Here is a 20,255-nt window from a genome sequence, read left to right as displayed (position 1 = left end):
CGGATTCTTGCCCGTATATTGCAGTTAAAATCTCTAAACACAATCGTTGAATCATAAATCAGCTAATTTAACATCTGATCTAACAAGTTTCCCACTGTTTTCATTGCTGCTTTTCCTGTGAACTTTTGACTTTTAAAGATTCCATTAGACGGTACCCTGTTTTTGAAAAAAGATCACGCTAATTAACTTTTTCTTCGTTGAAACGTGTTTTCAGTACTTCCCACCAATAAATGAAATTTGAATACAAATCTCAAACACCAAACTATGCCTTAGAAATGATATTTTATTGCTAAATTGATGGGCAATAATTGCTTTTTTCTGATGAGCATTATAGATGGAGACATCATGATCCACCGACAAATTCTACTGTAGAATCAACTACAAAGAGCTCATTTAATTAAAATTCCCAATAAATCAAGAACCTAAAGCTCCAATTCCAAAAACTTAAAGCTCTTAGATGATTGGAGAAAAAAAGCCACAAGAACAATTGATTGTCAGAAAAGAGCAAGAAACAAATATCTATATGCAAATCAAGTGGGCTTGTACAACCATGGCATTCTGCCAATTTATACAATTACACATATTGGGCCTTATTGCTATTATCTGTAAAAAGCTTGGCTATGGGAGACGAGACACATTATGATAAAATATACTTGATATGGCATTCCCTTTAATCAAGTATAAAAATACAAAGTTTGCAATAAACATTAGAGATCCAGCAGTTTAGCATGAATCTCCTAAAATCATGAAAAATACTAGACTCTATTGGTTGTTCATATATGTAAACCCTAACCCTAGAATCTTATCACCTGCTATCACCTCTTGGGATCCTGCCAGGAACACCATAATAGCTCAAGTACCATTTGACAAACTTCTTCAGACCAGTTGGGAGATCTGTAGTGGGCTTATACCCGAGCTCTGTGCTTGCAAGAGTGATATTGGCATGAGTGTAGGGCACATCTCCATTACTAGGCATTCTGATCACATTCTTCCTGGCCTTTACCTTCAACAATCCCTCGAGAATCCTCACAAGATCTGGTACCGATACTGGTGAAGTGTTCCCCAAATTGTAAACCCTAAGTTGAGCTGGTCCATTCTTCTTCCCACCACTTCCAGTGCTCTTCTCAGCAGTATCAAGAGCCCCCACACAGCCCTTCACAATGTCATCAATGTAGGTGAAATCTCTTGCAACTTCAGCTTGATTTGGGCCTTGAAAGACTGGAATAGTCTTCCCCTGGAGTATGTCCTTGGTGAAGAAGAAATAGGCCATATCAGGCCTCCCCCAAGGTCCATACACTGTAAAAAACCTAAGGCCAGTGATGGAGAGCCCATAGATATGGTTATAAGTATGAGCAATCTCTTCCCCTGCCTTCTTTGTAGCCGCATAGAGACTAGCGGGCTGATCTGTTCTATCCTGCTCCGAGAATGGAGTGTCCTTATTCAAACCATATACTGAACTTGAAGATGCCCAAACAATGGCGGGCTGAGGGTTTATAGATTTGCATACCTCAAACAAATTAACAAGCCCTGCAATGTTGCTATGGACATATGAGATGGGATTTTCCATTGCATACCTTACTCCTGCTTGTGCTGCCAAATGCATTACATGAGAGAAGGGCACCACATCAAACAGCTTCTTCAGCAAATACCCATCGTTGATATCTCCTTCCACAATGAAAATACCGTGGTTTTCTAGCACCCTCTGGCGAGCCCTCTTCAGAGAAGGGTCATAGTAATTGTTGAAATTATCAAGCCCTAGGACTCCGTCGCCTCTCTTCTTTAAGGCCAAGGACACATGGCTGCCCACAAATCCAGCAGCTCCAGTGACCAGCACCATGAATCCATTTTCCCTCTTCACGCTGCATGAATGCCTCACTTGTTTCTCCCATTCAGGTCCCCCCCACGAGGAGCTTCCAAGTGCTCTCCTCCTGCTCTCCGTAGGTGAATTGGTGCTCATGAAGAAGATGAACATCAAACCAATCATAATGCCTGCCCAGAAGAAGAGCTTTGATGATGAGGAACCCCACCTTGGTCTGCTAAAATAGCTGCCATTTCTCTCCAGCTTCCCTTTCCCTGGTGTTGAAGGGAAGTTTCCGTCCATGGAACCGGCAGGCATTGCAAATACTCGAAACACTTCCCACAATTTGGATTGAATGAGTAAACTTGACCTAAATCTCCCCCAATTCGGATTCAATGACTAAACTATGACCTAAATCTGGATCAAGAGGAGGGGGAATTCACTTCGATTGAAATGGGTTAGTCCAGTCCTTTAATAATGGGCGAAATGGGGAGCTTGATTCTTTAAATTGTGATGTGAACTGGTACACCAACTCGCTAAATTTGGATAAAATGGGTATTACCACTTGTTCTAATTTGGTTCAAATGGGTACAATCTATGAACGCCCAATAAAGCAAAGAGGGATTCAGAAAGCTATACCGCCAAATTGATGTGAGATACAAGTGACCAGTGGCACAAATTTCCAAATAGAAACCCGCAAATACAACCGTGGGCTAAACGGGCATGAGATGTGCTTGATAAATACCATAGAACACATTTAACCAGATCGTCGGAAACTCAAGCAGCAAGACACCCTGCAATCAAACAACAGAATCAGATACGAGATCAACCAGAGCATTCAAATCACAAGCACCCAATAAACATACATAATCACAGAGTTGCCAATCAAAGCGGCTTTGGAATTTATTAAGCAATACATATTTTTGCACCATATTAAAAAATTTCAAGCGGAACTATAGATTCAATAAGCGCTGTAAATATCTACTTCTTTAGCAAACATAATTTTATTTCCACTGAACATTAATGGCATCCATTAATGGAGGAATTGAGAAATGGATGCCCAATTGTACAACGGCGACGAATTTCACAACCCAACTGAAAAAATAAATCAAAAGATCAAAATATGCATGCTGAAGATGACAAATTCTACATCCAAAAACACCTCGCTGCAGCTAACCTTCTTAAGATCAAACCACAATACAGAAAAGCCATTGATCTCACTGGTTTCATGAATACATTGGCTGACCTAACAAGTTTTATTGCGGAAAACCATGATCGAAGAGACAAACAAGCACATGAATGAATAACTGATTTACCTGAGTGAAGCTATGTGAGGCAGAAGACAGAGTGGAAAGTGAAAGGCTTTGTTAGGAGGCATACACATCTGTGTCTCTTCCTCCGAAAGATGCATCAGTTGCTACCCTTTTTATTCTTCTCCACATGGCCTCAGTTGAGGACAGTCAGTCAAGTAACACATACAAATTTATGAAATCTCATACTTTTCCGATGGAATTACTGGGAGAATTAACATGCAATGGGGATCTACAATTCCAATCATTTGCGCGGGACCCAGATCTACAATTCAATGAGATCATCAAATTCAAGCCTCATGAACTTCCAACGTTTGCTCTCCCGGTCAAACTCCATAGTTGGCATATTTGATTTGCCAGTTGGCCTCGAATTTGACGGCCTGTAGCCGGTTATTATTATTATTTTCAATAAATTGCATTTTTTTTAAAACTCGGTAGATTTCTGGAGATGCATTATATGCGAAGTGGAGATTTCTTGTAGTGAGAAAATGTATATTTTTCAAAATGGATTTAGGGTTAAAGAATATGCAGTTTTATAAATATGGCGGTGGTTTTTAATTTATTTTTTAAATGTTTTTGTTGAAGTGGGTGTTACGTATATTTATGCCATTGTAAATTACAATGTTTGCATGTTCAATAGTTTGAACTTTGACATTCCCTTTGAAATTTTTTAAGTGTTTATTTAAGTGGGTGTTGCATAAATTTTAAGTGTTTCAATAGGGAATCGGGATATTTAGTGTTTGTTCAAGTGGGTGTTATATGTATTTAAGTGTCTCCTTGTTGGCATGTTGAATAGTGTTTGAATAGTGTTCGCTTGTAGATGTCCACAATAACAGTAAGTGAGAGTGAGTGATCATAATGAGTTTGAAGTTGGAAAATGATTTTGTAGACATTTTACATTTGTGAAGAGAGTGAGAGTGAATGATCATTATGAACCTATTTTAAAATCTTAGTTGGAATATAAGTTTTATTGTACCTATTTTAATTTTTTAATTTTTATATTTAAAATTTAAACATCTAATCGTTATTTTTTCTAAAACATAATTTTAAATATCTTTTTTTTTAAAGTGTAATTTTTAAATCTTTATTTGTGTTTCATATTTTAGTTGATAGGCTATATGATTCTATTTTGGCTTGGAAAATTGTCGGTGTTCCGAAAATTGTTAGCCTTCGACTGATAAATAATTTTGAAACGATTCTTCTTTCATTCTACTTTTAACTCTTTTTTATCTTTTTTGAAAATTTTTAATCATCTATCATCTCTTCTTATCTATTTAACTTAAGCTACTGTTAACTCTTATTTTTAATTTTAATTTTTTTATAACTTAATTAATTATTATTGGTTGTTTATCTTTTAAAATAAAAATAGAAATTATTTATAATTTAATTTATTGAAATGAGATGATTTTTATTTATCTCTAATTTTAACTCTTTCTTTTTCCTTATTTATTTCGAAACTTAATTAGTTGTTATATCCACTTTTAACTAATAGGATATTTGTAGGAGGAGTTGCTATTTTCTTAATATATTTTTATATTTCTCATATTATTTTATTTATAAATTTAAGCTAACAATTTTAAATTAGATTAATTTTTAGTTTTTATAATTATTTTAGTTTTTTATTACTATTCACTTTATATGTGTTATTTTCTTAAGATGATAATCTATTAGTATATGATAAATTAATTAATTAAATAATGTTTACCTAGTTTATTGAAAGAATTAAATTTTATTTATAAATAAAATAAAATAAATTTAAATTTAATTTATGCACATTGTAAAAATCTATCAGCTAATCATTGTAAGCACAAAAGCTTAGAATTGTAGTATTTTTGTTAATTTTGAAAATATTATTTTTATAATTATATTATTATTTTGATATGTAAATAATTGTGAAATTGTAACACACATCATAAGCTCTACTCTTTGACGTCATTGTAAATGTCTATGAATATTAATAATGAATCTTTTACATGTCAAATTAGAAAATAATTTTGATAATGACTTTGGATTTTATCTTTTATTTATTCATATTTATTGTCTTTCCTTTTATTATTTTGTAAAAAGAGACAATGCTGGAGTTTTTCCAATGTTATAGTAAGTTTAATGAATTTGAGTCATGTTAGAAATGTCATTTAAAAAGACATATATTGGTTACTATAATAGTATGTTTCTTTTCATAAGTAATATTTTGTTAAAAGAGACATGAAGTCCTTCCAATGTTGTAGTGAGTTCAAAACTTCAATGTATTTCTATGATATTAGAAATATCATTTTGAAGGACCAAATAACTTTAAAGTCAACCATGTAGTTTTACTAAGGATGGAGTTCCACTAAGACCAAAATTAATTTTCATATTGATTTACCATGCCACATTACAAAAAAAATGGTTATTATGACATATAATAGTGCTCATGTCATTCATGTCATTCAAGTCATTCATGTCATTCAAGTCATTCATGAGGTTGATTTTGTTTTTGTAAGGAAAATCATAACAATCCAAAAGAAAGAAAAATAAAATAAAATATACTTACAATATTATTATAAATCATATTGAATTTACTACGAAGAAAGAGACGAGTTAATCGAATAAGCTCAATAGACATGTCAATAATATACATGATAACCATGAAACCACAAAAGCCCAAGATATATACAAACACCAAATTTGAAGTTTGAAGAACTTATGAAGTTGTTGATCATGATTCACCTCTCCTTGAAGTTGCTAAACATCTACTCTTGCTACTACCATTTCTTTGACTGATATTTAACGTGAGTAGAACATTAGAATATCTTCTTGGATGCAAAATATGATTCAAAAATATTGCATGAAATCTACTTTTTCATGTGTAGTAATAAGGTTCAAATTTTAGTCAATGAATTGATGCATTAGACATGAAATTTAAAATAAATAGTTTTTTTTTTAGTAATGTCAATATGAATAGGGAGATTTATTTATGGAATTTTCACAAGAGAGTGAGAGTGAGTGCTCATAATGAGCCCTTTTGAGATATTTTAGAAAATGATTTTGTGGATATTTTATAACAATGGAGAGAGCAAGAGTCGGTGATCATTATAAGTTTATTTTTAAATTTTAAGTTAGTAAATAATTTTGACAAGGGTCTTCAACAATGAGGCATTATTAGATGGTAATACGTTTATATTGATGTCGTAGTGAGTATAGCGAATCTTGTTGTGTATAATAAACTGAGAGATGTTAGAAACATTATTGAAGGAGACAAAATAATGTTAAAGTCAGTAATACAATTTTATGAAAGCTACTTTTTTTATATTATTCAACTTTTAGATCTTATAATACAAAATGACTATCATAATGTATAGTGTTCATGTCATTGAATCCATTAATAAATTTAGAATTTGATTCAATGAGTTAAATGTATTGGATATATGAATTACAAAAAAAAAATAATTTTTTTTTTCCCATTGACTACTTCAATATGAATCAATAGAAAGAAAGATAAATGATTTTTTAAATAATTATTTAAAAAATAATTTAAATGTAGATTATAAGTGTTGAATATATCAGTCATTAATTTCAATATATCAAGATGATTGTCAGTGTATTTAAGAATAATGAAAAATAAGTCTATAATGATTAGATGACTCAATGTTATCATTGTGTACTATTATTAGTTGGTCCTCTATGCTTGGCTTGTATTTACCGTGACATGAATATGTATCTATTCGTTAAAAAAAATCTTATTCAATATCAAAATGTAAATAATATTGGAATGGATATATAATGCCAACTATGTGAACTAAGATGCATATTACATTATGATAAGGTTTTAATAGGTCAAATTAAAAAATTATGTAGGTTGATTTTGGGATGTCTACATAATATATCTCTTGAATTTCCTATTGTATTTGAGGCTAGTGCCTCCTTTATGAGTTGGCACTTAGATAGTTGGGTTAGGGGATTGGCATCTCACATAGGTAGGTGCATGTGAGATTGATTTGGATTTTGTGTATCCATCTTAGGTTGATTTTGTGTGAATTGGTGCCTATAAAACTATATTATGGTCTTTATCATCTTTCTAAGGTTAGCTTTGGGAAACAAATCTAAGCATCTATTACCACAATGATTTTACTCTTTTAGGTTTGTACATAATTTTGGTATTCTCATGTGTTGATTTGTGGTTGTGTTTATCACCTGAATAGTTATTTTAATAATAATGTTATACGTGGTACTAGATTTAGTGTTATGTTGGTTTTAAACTTGAAGTTGTCACATATTGATTCATTCCAACTCCAACTCCCCCTCTTAGTATATTTTTATACTTAGCTATAAGTTTGTTACTCATTTTTTGTAATCATACATATGCTCATTGGTTACATTAATAAAATAAAATAAATACATTATAGAAAATGACTATTATGACCTATGTATTCATGCTCATGTCATTCATGATGCACTTAGTACAGTTAAAATTTGATAAAATGAATCAAAAGCATTAGACATACAATCAAGATAAAAGATAAATATTTTTTCTTTGTATTTTTTAAATCAATAATAATATAATTTGTATTAATTGATAGAAAAGTTACAAAATGGGGAATCAAACCAATTCCCATGAAGCTTCAAAAAAACTTTTACTGCCTCACAGCCTAAACAACTGACCCATGCATGTTGTAATAGAAAAAGCTTCTGAGGCATACATGACCCATTAGAATACTAGTAATACCATCCATGAAACCAAACTAGCTATTTGAACCAATGCGTAACCTCGTCCTTGGAGAAATTCTGGATGGCATTGTTGTTAGAGATAGTTCTAAGGCTGGGGTCCCATGGGCACCTGCTTCCTTAAAAATAGAGTAGGTGATGTTGAGATTTTTTAGGAATATTTAGAGGGAAGCGGTCCCATGAATTTTTTAATTGAATCCTCTTTAAAAAATCAGCTTTTAAAATAAAGGAATCTAGTTATCTCATAAAATTTAAAAATAAACAGATTAATTCATTTTGGTGGGAAGTTGAAGAGCTTTTTGAGAAATGGCAAAATCCTTCCCTAAGTTGGTGGGGCTAATTCTATCCCCATCCCATTTCCACCCCTTAAATTGAGAGGGCTAAAAAGTTGGGGCTCCTATGTTATAGGAAAAGATTATAAATAAACCTTTAGCCTCCCTTAAAATGTTATCATGGGGTCACCCGCTCCACTAAAATAGAGCCCAAGCCCCTCCCATGGGACACTTGCCTAAGCTGGGGAGTAAAAACATGATTGTTTGAAAGAGACATGGGGGACGGTAGGAGAGAGATATTTGAGACCACCCTAGAGAGAGCATTTGAGACCATGCTCGAGTGCATACACCCAATCCTTCATGTAGAACTTGGCTCTCTCGTCCCCTTGCCAACTACACTTCCAATCATCATCATTGGGTCCTTCACATCAGTTGATACTACCTGTTTTCACTGTGTGATGTCGTGAGGAGGGAGTTAGCATGAAACTAGAGGTTGACCCTCATCATCCATAGGGGCATTCAACTTAACCAAAGTTGATTTTCTGTGTCTGACCACTATGTCACCCAAAAGTGCACATTCTAAATTGACAACTTGGAGGAAGAGGATGAGATTGTGCCATCCCCAATGTGCAACGAGTGTGTCTTTGGAGGGTCATTGATAGTCCAGACCATCAATAGTTGCAACTCACCACTTCCCTCACCAATCAAGTGCCAAGGAAAATATTTCATGTGGATTCTAACCCTAACTCTACGTGGCTAACAATACCTTCAAAACCACTAGCTCACTTTTCTTCCAAGCATTCCCTAGTGACATGAATCACTTCTAGCTTAGACTCAACTATGATTAGATTGATAGCCAAAAAAAGGGAGGAAATTTCCAGATTTGACCTCGACTTCCATCTAGAATCATAATAGTCTTCACCAAAAATTAGTCTCAATGCTTCCCATAGTTGTTCATCATCGTGCTTGAACATGTGTCTCAATCGAGTGATAGATATGCTACCTTTGAATGTCATAATTTTTCCATCTATGTTCAAGGAGAAGTTTGCCTCTATTGTTGTGTAGGTGTTTGAAAATTTTGAAAAGCAATATTTTCCCAAAACACCAGATTGTTAGCATGAATGCTGATGATACTACTTTAGGGGAGTATCCTAAGAATTGAAGAGTATCGACATGTTGCATTCATGAATTTATTTGTCATTGATGTCAACATAGCATGGTTTCTATAAAGATTAGCTGAGTAGAAGACATAGATCTTAATGGTATAGATAATGGTTTGATTGTCTAGTAATGTGCAATCGTGGACATGTTCTACACTGTATCCTATTAATGTGGTCGAGTGCACAAAGTCTAAGTCAAAGATGTTCGAAAGTTGTACCTAATTTACAGAGAGCAATTTAGAGACAGAGTATTGGGAAAGTAGTTCCTAATTTTTTTTTTTATCTTACATCTAAGATGCAATGAGAAGATGTGTAGTCAAATAGTCGAAAAAGATAGTTAGCCCGAGTATTGTACATGTGAAGTTTTTTATAAACTATGAGCGCCGATAGTGCTATTGTAATTGTAATTAATTAATTATCTTATTATAATTAATTAGGAAAACCTCAAGACTGACTGAAGGAATTATTATGAAGATATGGTTTAAAGGAAAGATGCTTTCCTTATTTGTAAAGAAGTATGAGCATAACGTGATCATTGTATGAAGTGTGAAGTGCGAAAAGGAGTAGAGTGCTTGAGGAATGCGTATAAGCGATCCAAGGGATTATTGGATGCAAGATTTGTGATCTGGTTACAAGATCATAAGGAGCAAAAGTTTAGTTGACAAGATAGAGAAAGAGGAAGGAAAAGTACAATACAATTCAATTATTTTGCAAGGAATAATACATAGATCATTTGGATAGTGGTTTCATTAGTCTTTCCCTTGAAGCTATTTGTGCAGTGGGTCCAATTATCTTCCACAATTGCTAATAGGGTTGGCACAACTCATAACAAGGACTTATATGTACTAAATGTATTCATAGACTCCTAATAGGGTCCATCCTCTAACAAGGAACATTTATATTAGTACATCATCTTGTGGGTACCATCCCCACTGGGGTTTTCCCTCTAATCAAGGGTTTCCCTAGTTAACATATTTGGTGTTATTGTATATGAGTATCTTGTTGTGGTTTCATTTTATATTGCTCACATGGTTAAGTAAGTTCAAGGTTGATAATTATGATAATAGTTATACAATTGATTACCCCCAACCCTCTTAGTTATATTAGTGGACTATATATTCTAACAATTGGTATCAGAGCATCAGGTCCTTGAAGGATAAGCTTAACGGCTTTGGGAGATTGATGAGAAGTATTTTTAGAAAGGATAGTCCTAGATTTAATGTGGCCAACTATGACAATTGGAAGGAAGAAGATGAAGTAATATGAAGATCTTGAAAAGTTTGACACCACCATTCAAGCAAGTAGCTCAGATGATTCAGCTAGTAATGCCCTACACTAAAGATTTCACAAATGAAATTTTGCTTGGAAGATCAGAATTTGCAAAAGTAGATCTAATCTAGCCTGGAGATCTAGCTAGAGTGGAAATTTTTTTCAGTGCCCTGAACATTCGACCTAATCTAACAAGGAGTGCAAGCACATGTGGAGATTTTTCTGGTAGCAACAGATCTAATGAAGACAAGAAGATTGAGGAAGGAATATCCCTTCTTGTGAGAAGAGAAAATGATGGTAAGAAAATCTTTAAATATTGGACTTGTGATGAATTTGGTCATTATGCATCTAAATATCCTAAAAGAGAAAAAAAGTATAAGGGAAAGTTTAAGCCTAGAAGAGATAGAGATAGAATTTTTTTGTATGCAAATGAAGATGAAGAATTTGATGAGAAATGTCAAAGTGAAAGTGATGATGGATTAGGTTTTGTGTCTATCAAGGAAGATGATCTTGATAGAGAAATTAGAGAAGAAAGAGTTCTAATTTCCCACGTGGAAAAGAAATCTGATTAGATAATTGGTAGTGGTTGTTCACATCACATGACTGGTGATATGAATAAGTTTGTTAAGGTCAAGAATCATGATCGAGGTATTGTTAGAGTTGGTAATAATGCAACCTATCATATAATAGGAATTGGATCTATTACTCTTGACGGTAAAACTAATATTGATGATGTTTATTTTGTTGATGGATTGAAGCATAACTTGTTGAGTGTTAGACAGTTGGTAAACAAGGGTTATCAGTTGTTGTTCAGTGAGAAGACCTACATTATCAAAGATAGAGATGGTAAGTTGATTGGAACTGGCACTAGATCCAGAGGTAATGTATTTCAGTTGAATCTTACTAAAATGACATATTTGGTAGCTAAAGTGGATAACTGTTGGTTGTGGCATAGAAGATTTTGTCACATAAACCTTAATAATATTGTGAAAGTTAGTAACACTTTTGTAGTTAGAGACTTGTCTAAGATTATAAAGCCTACTAATGTTGTGTGTAAAGAATGTATTTTGGCTAAATAGAAGAAATTATCATTTCCTAGCAATAAGTTCACTACCATAGAGAAGCTAGAGATCATTCACACAAATCTAAGTGGTCCCTCAAGACCAAGAGGATTCTATGGTGAAAGGTATTTTATGATTTTTGTTGATGATTTCACTAGAATGATGTGGGTAATATTTCTTAAAGAGAAATCTAAAGTTTTTGAGAAGTTTAAGATATTTAAGAATAGAGTTGAGAATGAATATGGTGTTACAATAAAGTGTTTGAGGTTTGATAGAGGAGGAGAATTCACCTCTAGAGAATTTAACATATTTTTTTGAAGAGAATGGAATCAAAATTTAGCTGTCTTCACCTAGAACACCTGAGCAAAATGGGATTACTGAAAGAAGAAATAAGTCAACAATAGAAAAAAAAAAAGAGTAATGTTGTTTGAGAATGATGTTTCTAAGACATTTTTGAGAGAAGCAATCAGTACAAAAGCGTACACTCTAAATAGAGTACAAATCATAAAAAGTATGAACAAGACACCTTATGAACTATAGTTTGGTCATTCACCATCAGTTAAGTATTTCAAAATATTTGGGAGCAAATGTTACATTAAGAGAGATGATGATATTGATAAGTTTGCTAAAGAGATGAAGAATGAGTTTAAAATGAGCATGATAGGAGAAATGAAGTTTTTCGTAGGATTGTAGATTGTGCAAAATAGTAATGGTATTTGTTGGAATTCTTTTACAATAATTGGGGGGGCGGTGGGGGTGAATCAATTATTCAAGGTATGGATGTACAAATAAAACTTTTCACAATTCAGTGATCCCATAAAATATTCATACTATGCATGCATTCATTGTGTATCAACTAACACTTATATGTTACTATCAAATCAACTTGTAGAAATGTAAAACATGAAATACAACACATCCATCAGCACATTTGACACAATGATTTAATGTGGAAACCCAATTTGAGAAAAACCACCAGTAACATGCTACTCCTTTTTCACTCTTCTGAAGTGATGCCCTATTAAATGTCAACCCTATTAAAGGTTATGATACACACTGTTAAGTGTGACCCGATTAAGGGATTTCAGTCACCCTGTTAAAAGTGAGCCTTGTTAGAGGACTTTAGGCCATTCACTTGGAATGCCACCCTATTAAAGGATTTTCCAATGACTTTTAAGTCCACCTTACTCCAAAAGATTTACCCTAGACTAATACAATTGTTAGAAAGTAATGGTAGAGCTTTGATCTAATAGAACTTACAACCTCACTTGCAAATTATAGATCTTTGTTCAATCCTCAACTCTGCTTGGCTTCCATTCTTTGCAACTCTTATAGCTTGTTCACCCTTCAAGCATTCATCCTCTTAAGCCTTCTTGCTTACTATGCCATTGTAGATTCCTTTCTTGGGTCACTTGATGAAGCAAAACCCTTTTTCCTTCTCCTTATCAGATTTTACCAAACTCTCTAACTCTCTTGCTTCATGACTAGACATTCCTATATAGAGGAAATTAGAACATTTTCTTGCTCATTATCCATCATCTAAATTAGGGTTTTAGATGGATTAGGTAGGATATAGTGTATCTACCCAATATCTTGTCTTCTCTAGAAACTTCTCTTAGAATCCTTTTGAATTCACCTAAAAAATAGTTTACATAAGATTATGTGCCACCAACTCATCAATCTTATCTTCCTCCTAATTCACAAGTTCCAAGAAAAAAAACTTGTTGGCTTTTATTTGGTGAATCTTTGATCTTTGTCATAATGCAGTAGCTCGACATTATCAATCTTTTGATGCTCGACACATACTACATCACTCGGCATCAACTATAAAATTACTCGACATCAACTGGATTTTAGTGGTGCTTAGTATCAACTAAAAGTTACTCGACATCTAATAACTTGCTCAACATCCACTAGAATTTGTTTTCACTCGGCTCCAACTAACTTTTTGCTTGGCTTGACCTAACTTTTCTCGGCACCTACTATCCACTTGGTCAAGCTTGGCAAATGAACATTGTTTAACTTATTCTTATGATATTTCTAAGTGTAGCTAGCCATTTTGTAACCTCAAGTAGATCATAAATACATTATGTTATCACTATCTTAACTAATCCTTGTACTTCATTACATAATCATAACTCAACCTTTCCTCTAGGAACTTTTGTTACATCTTGTTGATCAAATCCCTCTCTCATCAATCAACTAAGTGATAGTACTTGAAACATATAAGAAATTGTCTTACTAGAAAATAATAGGTTTGACATCAGTGACAAAACAATGATTGAAACACATAGTCTTCTTCAACAATCTTTCTAATCAATGATCTTTTCAATCAGATATCAACAATCTCCCTCTTTGGCATTGATGGCAAACCAAACTGATCAACCAAGTCAATGAAATGATGAACATCTTGTTCCATCAAACTAACTTGGTTAAAAGAGTAAGCCAATACCAAAAGGAAAACTTGTATTGAAATTTATTCCTTTATCAACAACTTCCATCTTCTGATTAGGTTACAAAATATAACTCCTTCTGAGTTCTTTCTTAATTCTCTCTTTCATATTGAATTAATCCGCAGAATATCTCCCTCTTTGTTCTGATCCTTTCTCTAATTGCTTTCTCCCTCTTTGATCAATTTAATGTACTTTCTCCCTCTTTGACAAAAATGCCAAAGACATATGATTGACACTTGGCATTTTTGATATATGCATATATAGACTTTTGCAAGTTCTTCAATTTCTCCCTCTGTCACCTTGCTTGTGACTGTTTTGTAGTTTCAATTTTGTGATTACTTTAGGCAATTCCTAAAGTAAGATCCACTGCGTCTATTTGTATTAAATGACTGTCAGCTTGTTTGATGCAAGCACTCCCTCTATCTTTTACATAGCCTTTGATAGGGGTATCACCCCTTGTTTACCTCTTAGATACTCATAAGCATCCTTAGGTAATGCTTTTGTGAAGATATCAACAATTTGCTCCTTTGTGTTAATATATTCCATCTTCACCTCTTTTTCTTGAACGAATTCTTTTACATAATGATACTTGATTGCAATGTGCTTTGTCTTTGCATGCATGACAAGATTCTTTGATATATTGATAGCACTTGTATTATTACAATAAAGTATCACTGAATCTGTGATTTCTTCCTTCATTCCCTTAAGTAGCTGTTTGATCCATACAATGTTTGTGCAGTTAATAGTAGCAACAACATACTCTGCTTCAACAATAGATTGGGAAGTACAACTCTGCCTCTTGTTAGTCCATGTAACAAGTCTTTTACCTAAGAAGAATGCTCCTCCACTGGTGCTTTTTCTGTCATCAATATTTCCAGCCCAATCAACATTAGTGTAGGCTCTCAATTCAAACTTTTCATTCTTCTTATTTTATAAACCAAACTCTTCTATTCCTTTCAAGTATATCATTATTCTTTTCATAGCCATCAAGTGATTCGCTTTGGGACTAGCAGATAATCTTGCAACTATCCCTACAACTAATGCAATATCAGGTTTGTTGTGTACTACATATTGCAATTTGCCAATCATGGATCTGTATAATGTTTGATTTACCTTAGCTGAAAATCATCATTCTTTGATAGCTTGTGTGTTGACACCATAGGTTTGGAGTCCTCTAATCCAAATGTCTTCAATATCTCTTTGACATATTTTGATTGAGTGATATATATACCATATTTCATCTAATATATACCAATTTGCTTCCATTTTTATCACCCAATATTCTTATAACATCAAAAGGGAAGTTACAATAATTGATTTGTGTAACACAAAACAATTTCCTGGTGAATCATTCAAGGTCTTCCTACAATGATGGAGACACATGTTTGCCAAGTATCATAGAGACATGCCAGACACAGAGAAGACACACATCTTCATCAATAGTCTCTCAAAACCCATGAATTACTGGCTCCAACTCCAAGGGCCTAAAGATTTTAAGACTACTTTAGAAAATGCCACTAAGGTAGAAGAAACCTTGTTAAAAAATGACATTATTAAATTATCTAAAGATGGTAAGAGTTGTATGCACCCTAAAATGGTCACCTAGACTATGAGTCCCCATCATTCAATTTATCAATTTATTAAATTTCCTGAATCAATGGTTTACAATATTTTATTAAATCAATTCAAATCATTTTCTTTGATCAAATTTGATTGTTTATTTTTCTAAGGTTGATCATTTTATCCTTAATCTTATTTAATTAAAAGAAAAATTCTCTTTTAATTAAATAAAATAAGTCCCCATTTAATTAAAATAAAACCTCTCTTTTAATTAAATTCATCCACATTTAATTAATTAAGAGAAAACCCCTATTTTAATTTAATTAAATACTTCCTATTTAATTAAAAGAACTTGCTCCCTTTTAATTAAATAAAATTCCCACTTAAATATCTCTTTGTGATGAAAAAGAAAAGAAAAGAATTAAAAAATTTAAATAAATCTTTTTCATTTTCTCCACACTTAAATGCACATATCTCTAAGTGGGAGTCCTATTTTTCCTCTTTCCACTTTCTTCTCAAACACTCCTCTTCTCTCATTGGTAGAATTTTGTCTTACATGGATCAAACTCTATTATCCCATATTGGTTGTGAGAAGCCTCTCACCTCCATATTTTCCTTTATAAGGGAGAGCCCTCTCCTCATTTTATACATCCACAATTCATCCACAATTACGCTATTGTTGTGTTGCAGGTTTGGAGGGCGATTCTTGAAGAAGGAGTTTGAATACTAAAGCTTCTTGTGGAGAACTTCTATCTTTTTGTCTTCTTCTCTCATGCATCCATGACTTCCATCATGAGGTTTTGCCCTTGCATTTTCATATTATCTTAGAGTCATATTTATTTTCATAGATTAGCATTGCATTTGTTATTACATTCTCCTTCTTGCATTGTTATCATATAGATTAGTTTTCATCTCCATTTGCATGCATTTTAGATCTTTGAATCTCTCATTTCATGGTGTACTTGCATGGGCACAAACTAGGTCAAACTGAGGGTCTTCATTACAAACTCTTGCACTCCATGAATAGAGAGCTATGAGTCACCATTCGAGACCTCATTCTTGAGAAGTCTTGGATATAATGACTCATAGAAGTGTGCTCACATTTTAGGCATACATTTTTGGCACCCACTATGGGGCAACCCACCTTTACTTGCTGGTTATAGATATTTTTGGAGTTAATGCAGATTTATCTGGAGACAAAAAACCCTAGATCTTGAAAGATTTGATTATATCTCTCAAAAAACTTGGTATTTTGATCTAAAATTTTTTTGGCCAGGTGGTGACATATCAAAAAATCTTCAATCCAATTTTCAGATTTTTCTGAGGTCTTTTTGATTTTTAATATATTTTTCTTTATTTTTAATGAAAAATCATTTTAAGGAGAAAATTAGTGAATTTTTTAAAAAAGTCAGTATTTTTGGAAATATCTCTAAATTATAGATAGATTTTTTTCTTTGTGTTTTGATTTTAGACATCATATTAGGGCTTAATAATTTAATTTGCAAAAACTAGTCTATTTTAACAAAATGGCTCCCTAGGGCACAAATGAAAAGATATTTTCAAAATTCTAAATTTTTTTGAAAGTTCATTGATTTTTAATAGGGTTCACTTATTTTCATTTAGGGTTTTGGATCTGAATTGATATCATAAAGGTCCAATCTTTATGACTAGGTCAAAATCCAATTAAAAAAAGGGCATTTAATGAATAGCTTGCATTTAATTTTTACAATGGATCAATGTACAATGTGAGCTTTCATTTGGGTTATTTTCTAATTATTTTCATTATTAAAAATCATATTTTCATATCTAACCCTAGTTTTGCATAAGTTGGATATATATTGCATATCTTGTGTTTGCTTGTTTTGCTTGTTGCTTTGTTCGTTGCGAGAGAGCGTTCAAGTGTAAATGAAAGGTACAACAAAGAAAAGATGTGTTGCAAATATTACCAGGTATTTTGTTGGATCTCTATAACATTTGGATTTGGAAGTAAAATGAATATCTCATGTGTTTGGCTTGAGTGCTTTTACATACTTTTATAGATTCACACTTCATTTGGTGCTCTAAAATTGGATCTAGATTTGCTTTTACACATTTTTGTTTCATATAGTAATTAGGCCCTATGAACACTATTTGGGAGATCTTGAGATACTGAGCTTTATTCGCTTGCTTTACATGTGAAGCTCCTCTTGACAACGGATCCCCTTGTAGGTAGGGAAGGATATTTGTTATTATCTCACTATTCCACTTGGATTTGTCCTCAACATCCATTAGTCCTCTCTCTCTTTTGAGACTAGTGGTGTTTATTGTTAGATTTTCCAAATAGTTGGTGAGGTGATTTCAAATCAGCATGTCAAAAAATCTTGTTTGCTATGTTTGGGTAAGGTGAAGAGGCTAGAGGAGTATGCTCTGTTCCCTTTTGGGCACATTAGAAACTTGGAATCCTTGAATCCAAATCAAGTCCCCATGTGGTACAACTTTGTGAGTCTTCCTTGATTAGAGAGGGTTAAACCATAGTGGACATTCCCTTTATTGGGTCAACCACGTGAATGGTACCTCAAGTAGTAAAAGCCATTTTTGACGTGGTAGTAGCAACCGCTATATAAATGTTCTTGTGGGGGAAATCCTCACGAGTGTAGTCTTTTGTTGGGCTGTTAGATCTCCTCGGTATCTCCGATTGATTAAATTCTCAGAATATGTCAAAACCCTGGTGCACCGAGATTGGATTTCACCCACTCTAGATTACAAAAGCTGCAGAGTTGAACATTACTAAAAATCATAGTGCTGCCAAATTTTCTTTTCTTAGGACTATGTGCGTGATTGAAAAATATTTTGAGAACATATACAGTAGTGGTTCTAGGGATTAGATTGATACTATGACACTATTCTTGTCCATGTGCAAGGTTGCTTTGTCCCTTGCTCATTGTTTCAAGACATTTTCTTTAAATCTCTGATTGCTGTCTTGTGTGCTTGGTTCTTGATTAAAAATCTATTGATACATCTAGTTGGACATTTAAAATGAACAAAATCTAAGTTCTTGAGTCAAGACTTTATGATCAAACTACTTTGTTGTCCTATTATTTTAAATCTTCCTAGGTTGATCTAGTTTGAATTAGACTACTTATGCTATTGTTAGAAGCCTACTTGCACCTTGGGTTATTGTGCTTTGACCTCTTGAATTAGTAATCATTGATTTCACAAGAGACCTTGTTTGGAGTTGGTGAGTTAGAGACCATCCTTGTTGAGAAAGATATACCTTTGGATCCTTTGATATTACACTTGGAGAGTCGTAGTAATCTCTTGTCTATTCACTTTCATCAAAATTCAATTTTAATTATTTATAATTTGGGTAAATCATCCTCCTGGTCCATATGTGCTAGGGTATTCACCCAAAGTTGTGGGCACCTCTGTGACAGTGTTGGTTTATGCCTATTGTAAAATTCTATCTTATCACATCTTTTTTGGACAAGTGAGTGCTTTTACTACCCTAGTTCGATATCAATGCTTCTTAGGGTTATACTAATCAACTAGTACTTTTTCTCTCATGCCGATTACAACAAGATGATCAAGTAGATCAAGGAAAGAAACCTCAAGTTGTCTTTGAACAATTACCTTTAGTTCAAACTCATCGAAGATGTAAGGGAAAAGAACCTGTGTCTGTTTAATCACCTGAGGGTATTCTAGAAGCTTTGCTTGACCCTAGTGGTGATCTTATTAAGTTGAGTACACCTTTAGCATCACCTCATTCAGATATGGATATGAGTTTTATAGGAGCTCCACACAAGAAGAATCAAAGTAGTGAGTATTATGTTGACCTTTTGAATAGTGATCCCACTCGTGGAAGTAGACCAACCTCACCCCTTATTGAGGATAGGTATTTGGATGCACATCAAAGGGATGATAAAAATAAACATTATGCCTATCAAGAAGAGGAAGCCCAACATGATGATCAAATTAGTGAACCTTCTAGTGCTCATGTGAATGCAACATTTATTGGTAACCGGTTTAGACAATCAAGACCGTGTGCACTGCTCATGACACCTTTAGGTTATGCAAATGGAAGACTCAAAGTGATTGAGCGTGAAAGAAAAGCCCTTCTAGAAGAACAAGCTAAGAAGGAAGAACAATTTAAATGCCTAAAGGAAGAAAGTGAAGTTATTATTGAGATGGAAAGGAAATCCTATCAAGAAGCACAAGACTTTTTCAAGACTTCACAACTTGACAATAAATTCAACAATGTGCACATTGGTGGTGGAAACAACTCTCCTCAATCCATCCCTCCTAAGACTCCACAAAGTGGAAGATACTCAAGAACATCTTCACAATCTCCTAGCCCTAGAGGAAGGCAAGCTTCAAGACATGATTATTATAGGAAACCAACACCTCCTAGGGTTTCAAGACAACCTTCACAAAAATCTCATCATGATTCATCATATGGAGGTGGTAGCTCAAACTTTGACTATAATTCTTATGATTTCATGACTATGCAACTAGATCCACATTTTCAGCAACGTATGGAAGCATATATGGACCAAAACAGAGATGCATGCTTTCAACGTTTAATCAACAAGGGTGCTAAGGTCCCCTACAACTTTGATGTCGACAAAAAGATTCAAAAGCATGATCCTTCTATGAAAAAAGAAATTGACCAATTGAAGAAACAACTGAAGC

At 33.6% G+C, this 20,255-nt stretch overlaps 1 pseudogene across 2 annotated transcripts; it reads right to left on the bottom strand.

Annotated features, from left to right (window-relative positions):
* Positions 1 to 491: 491 nt before the first annotated feature.
* On the bottom strand, positions 492 to 3,197 carry LOC149532810 (UDP-glucuronate 4-epimerase 3 pseudogene; annotated as a pseudogene). Of its 2 annotated transcripts, none has more exons than XR_016357291.1 (2): positions 2,976 to 3,197; positions 492 to 2,592 (listed from the first exon to the last, which is right to left on the bottom strand). The product of XR_016357291.1 is annotated as a UDP-glucuronate 4-epimerase 3 pseudogene, transcript variant X2 (transcript). The 2 variants fall into 2 exon arrangements; XR_016357290.1 differs by having other exon boundaries at positions 3,115 to 3,197.
* Between the last annotated feature and the right edge of the window lie 17,058 nt (positions 3,198 to 20,255).

Source organism: Cupressus sempervirens, chromosome 10 (genome assembly GCF_028749045.1).
Source record: "Cupressus sempervirens isolate cs-2001-9-10 chromosome 10, ASM2874904v1, whole genome shotgun sequence".
NCBI classification, from domain to species: Eukaryota; Viridiplantae; Streptophyta; class Pinopsida; order Cupressales; family Cupressaceae; genus Cupressus; species Cupressus sempervirens.
Note: the sequence above shows the minus strand (reverse complement) of the source record. Positions and strands in the feature narration are given on the sequence as shown.